At 37.1% G+C, this 12,311-nt stretch overlaps 1 protein-coding gene across 1 annotated transcript in view; it reads right to left on the reverse strand.

The window, feature by feature from the left end:
* Positions 1–10,412, reverse strand: part of st3gal5 (ST3 beta-galactoside alpha-2,3-sialyltransferase 5) — a 78,764-nt gene extending 68,352 nt beyond the window's left edge. Inside the window, exon 1 of the mRNA XM_039751785.1 lies at positions 10,295–10,412. The gene's annotated coding sequence lies outside the window, so the exon portion shown is untranslated. The remainder of the gene's footprint in view (positions 1–10,294) is intronic.
* Positions 10,413–12,311: the final 1,899 nt, after the last annotated feature.

Genomic DNA, 12,311 nt, shown 5'->3' on the forward strand with positions numbered 1-12,311 from the left:
AATGTGCTATATAAATAAATGTTGTTGTTCTGAGCGGGCTTTCTTTATTGCATGCGTGCAGTCTCCATCTGACGTACCAAACCCTCAGCTCCCATCCTTCCTTTTTCTTTTTCCACCAACCAATTACCACATAATAAATGTCATTGTGAAATTAAAACTAGTTATAAACTTAGACCACGGAGTGTTCAGAACTTTAAAAAAAATCTTAGTTGTACATGTTTAATTATGCCATCCATTCAGGGTTGCACCCATCCCAGTAAGCATCGTGCACGAGGCAGGAACAATTCCAGTACAGGGCGTCATCTCATCGCAGGGTGAATACAAGCACACACATACACACTAGCAGGGTCAATGTAGCATCACAAAACCCAACATCCTACTTGACTTTGAAAGGAAACTGAAGCACGCCGAGTAAACCAGAAAAACATGCAAATTCAAGGCAGGGAACACCGCCACCGTGCTCCCACATGATTAATACATGCTTTAATGCATTTCATCATGAAAATGATGTCAAGTATTTATCTTAGCATTCTAAATGTTCAGAGAGCAGGAATATCATGAAATTAATGCATTCTGTGTGGTGATCGCTGCCTGTGCCTCCTCTCAGAGCAAGAGGAAGTCAGTTTAAGAAGCACGTAGCAATTAACATGGCTCGGGGAACACTTAACACCAAGCATTTAATGTGCTACATAACTTATGACGGGGTTTGAGAAAATCTAGTAAATTAAATATTCATTTTAAGATTAAGTTTAGTTTACAATGTTCTACTTTAATGACAAATTATGAGAATAAAATCAACATGTCGACTTTAATCTCGACATAAACAGCGAGAATAAAGTAGAAATGTTGACTTTATTCTCATTATAAGCGTCAAGATTAAAGTAGAAATGTCGAGGATAAAGTCGACATGTCATCACACTATTACACAGTACCCAGGTACATTACACAGTATTGAAAAAAATAAAACAAGTACAACTTGGCTTGCAGTATTATCCAGTAGTATAGAACCAGTATTCATACATTTGAACATAATGGTCCACATCCGACCTTATAAAACCAAAGCATCTCCAGACAACAGACATGACTTCTTTTTTCGGCAAAAGTTCTTCTGTGTCATCATGTTCAACTTTATTGTCTGCTACAGCTTCAGTTTCGGAATGTTCCATTTTCACTGTTCAATACCTCCACTAATGCATGTACTCCTTTGCATTTGTGTTTAGCAGCAATGAGAAAGGTCCCCCCTTAAACAGTTTCCTGCTGCGCCACGTTCCGAACATTGTTTAGGATATTTAAACTGGTGTTGCAGTATAAGAAAAATCCTTATCATAACAAAGATAAAAAACAGTATTTGGTATGAACCGGTATACCATCCAGCACTAATTTTTACCACAAGTTAAAGAATAAAGTGTGATTAAAATGACCATTACTGTATTTCTGCAACCAGATACAACACATATCTACACTCAAAATGCTGAATGACATCTCCCCTTTAATACTATCATCACCAGGATATAAAGCACTATAAGTCACATAAGGCATTCTGAAGAAACAACCTCACAACACAAGAATGCCTCAGAACCCACAAAATGGTGACAGAAAATTATGTTAATCATATTCTACCTGCAAAACACTTTTAAAAACACATGAAAAACAACCTATAAAACAGCCAAAAATCATCAATATATGCATGAAAAATGTCAAACTTTGGAAACTTACAAAGCTCAAGTGAGAACTCTATATGTACTACTCTGTTACTCGTACTGTACATGTAAAAACAATGGCCTACTGCTTTCTTCGAGTTGCACCTCCTCTAGCATGTCAGATGACCACTCTTGTCCCAGTGCCAAAAATATCTAAACACACTTAGGCAAAGACAGGAGAACTCCTTAGATGTTCTGCCATCATCTACACCTGCTACTTTCCTCTAAGTTTGCAAGGTCAGGAACAACAGAGTTTACAAACTTCTTGCCAGCAATAATCCACAAACCCTAATAGCGGTCTCTGTTAGCCGTCACCCCAGTGCTTCACCTTTTCATGTTAATGACCTAGTAACAGTCGGGTGATATGACCTTGCTTTGGGAAAATGACTGGATTCCTAACCTCTTGATCACTAACGGCATGCTCTGCATATCCACCTGTCCCAATCAAACTATCATTAATAAAAGGGTAAATGTCCCAAAGAAGGTTTGTGTAAAAATTGGCAAATACCTGCAGTCTTTATTTTCTTGGACTGGAAATGCTTCCTCAGCATGCCTTAAGAATAGAGACAATTGTAAGGAAATGAGATAAGAGTGCTGCGATGGGCTGGCACCCTGCCCTGGGTTTGTTTCCTGCCTTGTGCCTTGTGTTGGCTGGGATTGGCTCCAGCAGACCCCTGTGACCCTGTAGTTAAGACATAGCAGGTTGGATAATGGATGGATGAGATAAGAGTGTGTGCACTCTGTATAATTCACAACCTTTGGTCTAGGCAACCTAAAAGGTAAGGGGATAAGCCTGCTGTTGTGTTTGCCTCTATATAATTGTTCTTGCATGGTTTTTAAGAGCTAACCCTTAAAGGATACAGCACACTTGACATTGTTTCCATGAACATAGTGTGCCAAAGTTTGTCCATCACCTTCACACTAATACAGTAATTTTTGAACACCTGAAGAAAGACCCCATCACTTGGCCCCCAACCATAACTTGGTCTCTCTTTCACTCTTTTGTGCTTCTGGCAAAGAGAAAAAAAAAGATGGGCATGCACTGTGCAAAACATTTGTCTTAAAGACACTTACAGCTAGTTTGTGAGCATTATCAGTGCAAACCTATTTCACTATTACCTACTTTGATTCTAAAGGCTAAGCAAAGGATGCTATCAGTTATTGGCAGCAGTTACACAGTTGGTCAAGACGTTCCTTCCTGCCCCGCCACCTAGGTGCATTCTAAAAGGTGATCTAATAATAAAACAGCATCATATTATGTAGATATTTACAGTATTCTTAAATGGTTACAAGTATTTGTATGCAAGTACAGTATTTGTAAGAGATTTCTTTTCTATGTGAATACTGTACTGTAATATTCTTTGAATGAAAGAAAATGATAAAATAACTGAAAATGAAATAAAAAATTTATAGAAAATGCATATCTTAGAGGGCAAAAAGTATGCTAATATTAATGATAAAAAATGTAAAGTTGTGAATAGTATTGTGCAATGATGTACTGTTAAAAAAGTTAACACAGACACGTTTTGGGAATAGGACCAAGCTGATTTTGCATTTGCACAAAAGCAGCAGTTTTCTACACTAATTTTAAAGTTTCATTTACATTTATGTTTATTCTAAAAAAGTAGACTTGGCAACTCTGAAAGTTCTCAAAAACATTAACTTCACAAATATACTTAATGCAAAACAATGACACTGATTTTGTGGATTAGTAATAGCACATGGATATACTGTGATTTCCAGTCTAATTCAATTAACACTATAATTACCAGAGCCTACGAAAAAACTTGTAGATTCGTCCCACCTTAAATCGCTTCTTAAATCCGTTCACACCTCTCCGCCAGCATCTTTTATCATCTAAATGTACTGATAAAGAAAAGCTGCAAGCAGCTGGCTATTCCATCCACCCACCAACTTAGAACACGCACGAACTTCTCCCAGCACATGCCTTGATTGATTATCTGGGAGTGAAGTGGAGTTTTACAGTGAAAATAATAGATCATTATTTGGAACACACGCATTTCATGGGGGTGGGGCAGGATCAATGCACATGTTGATCTTTTTTTTCTTTCAGTACATGTGCCTTCCCTGTTTATTTATAAATTTAGTGACTTCTCTACCTGTCTGTCTCTCTATTACGCAGTGCTCTGTCTGTCTGTGTGCTATGGATCTTAAAAATAACAGTTATAAGGACACTTGTTCATATTAAACAATATCTCAATTGTTAAAAAATATTTTAAAAGGAGCACCCCACATGAAAATATAACAATCTCATTAACTGACAGTGTATACCAGTTTATAAATTTTATGTCCATTTGAGGTTAAAAAGAAAAAAAAACAACTTCTCCCCAACGTAGAATCGAACCCGGGTCTTTGAGGCATGACAAGCCTACTGCCTTCTGAGTCAGCAAATCTTACCGCTAAGCCACAGAAGCTGTTGTATCATTCTTGAACCTTTTGTGAATGTGTTTATTTGAAGTTTGGACTTCATGCTTCACACATTCTATAATTTATGCCTACATTTTGTAACATTTATTATCACAAATATGAAAAAGAGAGAAGTCACTAAATTTATAAATAAACAGGGAAGGCACATGTACTGAAAGAAAAAAATGATCAACATGTGCATTGATCCTGCCCCCATGAAATGCGTGTGTTCCAAATAATGATCTATTATTTCCACTCTAAAACTCCACTTCACTCCCAGATAATCAATCAAGGCATGAGCTGGGAGAAATTCGTGCGTGTTCTAAGTCGGTGGGTGGATGGAATTGCCGGCTGCTTGCAGCTTGTCTTTATCGGCACATTTACAGGACAAAGGATGCTGGCGGAGAGGTGTGACGGGATTTAAGGTGGGCCGGATCTACAAGTTTTTTCGTAGGCTCTGTTAATTCTAGTGTTAAACCTGCAGGTCGAGAATATACAGTACAGTGGTGTGAAAAACTATTTGCCCCCTTCCTGATTTCTTATTCTTTTGCATGTTTGTCACACAAAATGTTTCTGATCATCAAACACATTTAACCATTAGTCAAATATAACACAAGTAAACACAAAATGCAGTTTTTAAATGATGGTTTTATTATTTAGGGAAAAAAAATCCAAACCTACATGGCCCTGTGTGAAAAAGTAATTGCCCCCTTGTTAAAAAATCACACCTGAGTTCAATTTCCATAGCCAGCCCTAGGCCTGATTACTGCCACACATGTTTCAATCAAGAAATCACTTAAATAGGAGCTGCCTGACACAGAGAAGTAGACCAAAAGCACCTCAAAAGCTAGACATCATGCCAAGATCCAAAGAAATTCAGGAACAAATGAGAACAGAAGTAATTGAGATCTATCAGTCTGGTAAAGGTTATAAAGCCATTTCTAAAGCTTTGGGACTCCAGCGAACCACAGTGAGAGCCATTATCCACAAATGGCAAAAACATGGAACAGTGGTGAACCTTCCCAGGAGTGGCCGGTCGACCAAAATTACGCCAAGAGCGCAGAGACAACTCATCCGAGAGGTCACAAAAGACCCCAGGACAACGTCTAAAGAACTGCAGGCCTCACTTGCCTCAATTAAGGTCAGTGTTCACGACTCCACCATAAGAAAGAGACTGGGCAAAAACGGCCTGCATGGCAGATTTCAAGACGCAAACCACTGTTAAGCAAAAAGAACATTAGGGCTTGTCTCAATTTTGCTAAGAAACATCTCAATGATTGCCAAGACTTTTGGGAAAATACCTTGTGGACTGATGAGACAAAAGTTGAACTTTTGGAAGGCAAATGTCCGTTACATCTGGCGTAAAAGGAACACAGCATTTCAGAAAAGAACATCATACCAACAGTAAAATACGGTGGTGGTAGTGTGATGGTCTGGGGTTGTTTTGCTGCTTCAGGACCTGCAAGGCTTGCTGTGATAGATGGAACCATGAATTCTACTGTCTACCAAAAAATCCTGAAGAAGAATGTCCGGCCATCTGTTCGTCAACTCAAGCTGAAGCGATCTTGGGTGCTGCAACAGGACAATGACCCAAAACACACCAGCAAATCCACCTCTGAATGGCTGAAGAAAAACAAAATGAAGACTTTGGAGTGGCCTAGTTAAAGTCCAGACCTGAATCCAATTGAGATGCTATGGCATGACCTTAAAAAGGCGGTTCATGCTAGAAAACCCTCAAATAAAGATGAATTACAACAATTCTGCAAAGATGATTGGGCCAAAATTCCTCCAGAGCGCTGTAAAAGACTCATTGCAAGTTATCACAAACGCTTGATTGCAGTTATTGCTGCTAAGGGTGGCCCAACCAGTTATTAGGTTCAGGGGGCAATTATTTTTTCACACAGGGCCATGTAGGTTTGGATTTTTTCTCCTAAATAATAAAACGATCATTTAAAAACTGCATTTTGTGTTTACTTGTGTTATATTTGACTAATGGTTAAATGTGTTTGATGATCAGAAACATTTTGTGTGACAAACATGCAAAAGAATAAGAAATCAGGAAGGGGGCAAATAGTTTTTCACACCACTGTATGGTAAATTAGTTGTTCAGGTGTTTGGTTGAGATTTGCTTATGGTAAGGTTTTGCTCAAAATACAGCTAACAAGAAATTCTGTCAGCCATTTGTGCATGCTACCTTATCTAGAGGCCAGATGTAAACCAATTTAACCTTTTGATGTAATTTTGGTGCTGCAGGTCAGGGGATGGTCTGTGAATTTACTGCAAAAATACAAGATTATCTATTAAACTGTCTTAGCCAATGTACCAAATCACAGCAATCAATGAGGACACTGACAGTGCCTAAATTAGAAAAAAGGTAGGTTTGAAAGAACATTGTCAAGAATGAACGAGTTCATAATTAAAAAATTATTGTATAAAAATAAACCTATTAACAATAACAAAAATAAAAAGACAGGTGTTTATTTTACAATGTCAATTATGAGTGATTTGCTTGTTGTTAGAAACATTTAAAGTAAATATCACTCATCATGCATCATTGCAAAAAGATAAACTAAGCCAACATTCACGGCAAACAAGAAAGTGACAACGGTTATTATTTTAATTTGTCAGGCTATTCAGTAATACAATGGTTCTTTGGCACAGTTTATTCTAAATGTACACAGTACTTGATTGACAATCACAAAGATTATGTTTTTCCAGGAGGTGAGACCCAACTTGTTATTTTGGGGCAAGAAATATAATTTTGGTGCTACAAGCAATAGCTGGTAGGAGTGAAGTTTGTTCTGTATGTAAATGTGCAGGAGATAGATGAAACCTTCAGAATACAGCTAGGAATAAGATTAAAATTCAGTCATGTGCTGCCCTCAAGACTGTTCTACAAAACACTTAATCTGAAATTACCTACTTGAAGAGTACCATTAACAAGGAATATATTAATTCTTCAATTTGTTTTATTGACCAACCCTTACTCCAGGTAAGTAAATGTACTAAAATAAACACACTTGTAATACTTTAATTTTTATTTTTCAAAATCCAGATCTGCACATAAAGCAAGCAAAAAAAAGTATTTTAGTTCCACAAGGGTTCCAAGCTTGTTTCAGATTCTATCATTTTTTGTTATAATTTTCATTAATGACTCATATTCTCAAAACAACTAACTGCGCTAATTGAAAAGCACAGTTAAATATTAACAAACTGAAAACTGTGCTTGAATATTCCTACCAAGACAATGGCCTAACTGTCTAATGTCTTGGCAAACTGTTTTTAACATTGCTTTGCTTTTGACGAAAATTACCATTAATGGAAAGCAATTTAGGCCCTTTCTCTCAGCACCACCCATTCCTTCTGTGAGAAGGGTTCATTCTCATTTGTCACATGATTTCTGAAACTAACCTATACAGTTTAGGTTGCATAATGCATTAAATTTCATCAATGAAGCCTGTGTTCTGATTGACACAGAAAGAAATGTCAAGAGTTGTATAAAGATCTATAACAAATTAAGATCCAACTTCATTCCTCTTAGCATCAGTATTTTTAAGCTGAACCACCTAAAAAGATAACATTTTGCGTGCTGCGCAGAAACATTTTGAGTAAAATAAGATAACATGGGCTTACTTTTCATTGCTAAGTATCACAAAATGTTTCTTTAACAGCCATGAAAGATCTGTGGCCAAAGAAGCTGATGTAGGTTGGCTATAGTGCAGCAAATGCATCAATGGTTACATGTGTTATTTGGATGAATACATTAGCTAATACAGAAATTAAGTTTCATGCTAGGACAGGCTCCAGTTGCCTGTGGGCCCTGCCCAGGATAACCAGGTTAGGAAGATGCCTTTTTTGCAATACCACTTGACTTTACATTATATAGATACCCCCAACATGTGCCAGCACACAACAAAACTGCACTACTATAACAATATACACCAAAGCAAGAAACATGGAATGCACATGCAGCAGCAATTCATAATGACAGGAGTGAGTTGACTTCAAAATCTGAGGCACTGAGGCAGAACCTGATTAAAGTACTACTCTGCTTTGTTTGACCTGCTCCACCCAATGCCAACCAATAATTACTGCAGTTAATTTGGTATTTACTACAACTCCATTTTATATAGTGAGGATAAACCATGTGTTACTCACAAGTCTTTCCCTAAATGAATGTGAAAGCATGCAACGCAGACCCTTTAATGAACCTGAAAGATTACTGGATCCTTAAACCCATTACCACATACTGTATATACAGAGCACAGAAAAATCTTTGCACACCTTTGCAGTGACACCGATTTCTTTATCCATGCTCCAATCACTCATATGACCTTCACCATCCTTTAACACATGAAAATTAATTTCTGCCACCCTCAAAAGATTATATAAAAAAAATAACTAAAAAATATGAACATTCTGATCACCACTTTAACTGTTGGTTATTATTAATGAATTATTAAAAATGGTATTTAAAAATGTAAGACCATTTAATCTTTTCTTCTGTCGGATTGACAATTTGCCTCAACCAATCAAATCTTAAAAATAAAAAACTAAATCTGGCAAATTGTTAATGTTTATTTTTAACGAAATGGAACTTATTAGACTATGTAGTATATGTACAACACTAGATTAAATAAAACTTTGGGGAGTGAATTTGTTTTCATGTGGCATTCTGTATCAAAAGCAAAAGGCAAACAAGCAGTGGTCTTCAAATTTATATACTTAACATCTAACCTGGGGAATACAATGCTAAAACACCTCACAGAATTTTACTAATAAAGAGAAATATTAACTTAAGTGAAAGCACATTCAAGTCAAGCAAGTGGCTAGAGTTTGCTTCAGCCAAAGTACAATGTTCGGCTTCACAGAAATGCCGAAAAGTGATAACATTTGATCATCTGTGCACAAGGTTCTAAAGAACTTCATATAATAAAAGCATTAGATTGTTTATATATGGAGTAGACAGGAAAAGTAGCACAATTAAATATACTGAACAATTGGAAAATGTAAAGCATCAGTCATTCAGTACAAAAAAAATATCCTTCAAAAAAAATTAAACAATTCCACTAGTAATGCAGAAAATATACCTAGAATCCTACATGTTATTTATTAATTTATTTATTCAGTAGCAGGTAAATTTCTATTCTTTCTAAATTTCACGGTACTTTTGTTTCTTGTTTATATAAGGATATAGACAATAAATTGATTAACATTTAGTTTACATATTCTGTTTCCAAGAACATGTTATTAAAGGTGCTACATTAAACATAAATAGTATTGATGCGCGGAGATCGTGGAGGTTCATACGAAAACGGGCGCCTTCTGCTTATTTTCACAAATATTTGGGGCTCCCTCTTGAATGCTAAAGGTTTACTGCTGTGATGTTATATCGTATCGTCGTCTCCGCGTAACGCTAACCTGAAGGAAATAATTCTTAGTAACGAGCAGTGCATTGACGTTCACACAACGCTTCAAAAACCATTCAGCCCTGACCGAAACACAATAAGAAGACTGATAAATGTGTCTCTCTGCCTCCCATCCACCGCGACCCATCAAAAATACGTAGCGTGAGCTTATGGAATGAATGTTATTTATAAAAACTCGTAACAAATCCACTTCTTGTGGGCAGCAGGCCTCCCATCTTCTGCAACCCCGCAAAGGTAGTAAGTGTAGCGGTTCTAAGGTTCGTCATTCAACCCGAGTTCTCAATGACTCCCACCGGGCTAAGACGATGGCTTTCCACGGTTACGTATAAAAGAAAAAGGTCTGTTTAAAAGACATTTGCCAGTCGTATCCTGCGTTGGAAATGCCAATAAAAAACAAAAGTTCAAAACGTTGCGCTTTCTTTCTGTAGGCTGGCCAGGAGAAGCAAACATTGTCAGTGACCAGTGGAGCGCATTACCATCCGCAGAGAATCGATGTGTAAATTAAACAAAATAACGAAAACGCGGGTACATAAATACACCTATCGGCTACAGAGACACAAAGCACACTTAACCCTTTCGCAAGAATAAAATAATCCTTTCCATGCGATTTATTTGTTTTAACCCGAAGAAAGCACGTCCTCCAAGTCCCTGGAATGCCTTTCTTTATATAACATACCATGAGTCAAAACACTCTTAAAATCAGACGGACATATAAAAGAATTAAATAACTTCGCATACCTTTAGCTTTCGTTGTAAGGAAACCACAATAAGTTGTACCTCCACATATTACTCATCAAGTAAACCCCCGGCTCACAGTTAACAAAAAGACTATTTTCGGGAGTCCGGCTTATACTGTATTACAGCACCCTCCCATTACATTTTTGATTGGATGAACTCGCTTGCTTGACAGGCGAACAAGCAAATTACTGAAGCAGTTACAGGCTCTGTCCGACAACTGGGTGATGTGCGTACGAACACATAATTACAGGCGACAGTTACCCTATAGTGAATCCGTTAACTGCTTTAAAAATAGTGTGTCTTTGTAAAATGTCGAGGTAATTATAAAAATGGATTGGCCTGAAGGGATTTTCTTGTTCATTTTAATTCGATGTCAACCATGAGAAAAAAGTCTAACGTACGTGCAGTATCTTATGATTTTAGATGGTTTGAGGTGTACAGAGACAGGCAGGTTAAGTTTGGAATGTCAGTATTAACAGGCTTTAAAATGACACCGTTCTGTAAAAGAAATTAAAATAAATTACGTGTCTTAATTTATTAACACAAGTTTAAGAAGAAGACATCAAAACTGTAGCAGGCGCAGGTTGCCTTTGGAAAATTGAGATGATGTAAAACTGAATGAACACTTGCAAACAAGCATACAGAACCATAAATAATACCATACAATTGTAATGTTTAGTGCTTTAAACAAGCTTGAAATTACAGAAGTGGAGAAAAAAAATCTCTGAAATACTAAATGAAAACGAATTTAACATTAACACACTCCCAGCTACAAATGCAGCTGCAATGGTAAGTCACCAGTATGATGAGCAGTGTACATGTCAGCTATAAAAGAGGTCCGAGAATTAATGTTATGTGAGATTTCAAAGCAACATGATGCAACTGCAAGTTCCAGACAGGCCGGATACTGTAGTTATTTGCAGGTGCATCATTCTTGGAAACTACAAAAATATTTCTTGTGTTAAAGCAAACAAAAAATTAGAACCCTGTAAGCCACACAATGCAAGCTGCACTGCTAAAAAGAAATAGTTGCCAGCTGAAGCTCATTGCCGTGGATAAATAGACACTTCAAAGGGTAGTGGCTAAATGCCACAAAACCACAGCCCCTACAATTCCACAGGACTGATTCAGCATCCGCTTAGTGTGACCCAATCTCAACACAAACTGCCAAAAAAAAAATCACAAGTTGCCCAAAACTTGCAGGGTTGCCATTTAAAAATCACTTGCATTCAGTGCTATCTCACAGAGATACCTTGTCTGGTGCAAGGAGCATAAATACTGGATTTCTGAGCAACAGAAAAAAAAACGTGCTAATAATGAACCTTTCACCTTATCTCTTTTATCTGGTTGAGTTTTTATTTGAAGAAATCCAAATCTTTCAGTCCAACATGTCTGTTACAAAATGTTAAATACAGTGTGGGATTCATAAAGGTGTAGGTACATACTGTATCTCATGGAAATAATTTAGTCTGATAATTGCTTTGTATTGTCATATAATGGCCAAGCAATGTCTAGCCTTTGCACAAGACAATACAATACAAATACAAGACAATTTATTTTTGTATAGCCCAAAATCACACAAGAAGTACCACAATGGGCTTTAACAGGCCATGCCTTTTAAAAGCCCCCCAGCCTTTACTCTCTAAGAAGACTAGGAAAAACTCCCTTAAAAAACCCTTGTAGGGAAAAAAAATGCAAGAAACCTTAGGAAAGGCAGTTCAAAGAGAGACCCCTTTCCAGGCTGGTTGGGTGTGCAGTGGGTGTCAAAGGGAAAGGGTCAATACAATACAATACACTGAACAAAACACAAGTAATCCTCAATACAGTATAACAGTAAAATAGAAATATTACAAGTACAGAGCAGAATTTAACAGCAGATATTACATAATACAATTTGGACCAGGAGTATCTTATACTGTACATCTTTCCTTCACAATGTAATCCCTATAACCAGGATGATAAGTCTTCACACACAATGTTAGGATAATTTAAGTGTGCCTCTCCAGTCACTGACTCT

The sequence above is a fragment of the Polypterus senegalus genome, chromosome 4 (genome assembly GCF_016835505.1).
Source record: "Polypterus senegalus isolate Bchr_013 chromosome 4, ASM1683550v1, whole genome shotgun sequence".
NCBI classification, from domain to species: Eukaryota; Metazoa; Chordata; class Cladistia; order Polypteriformes; family Polypteridae; genus Polypterus; species Polypterus senegalus.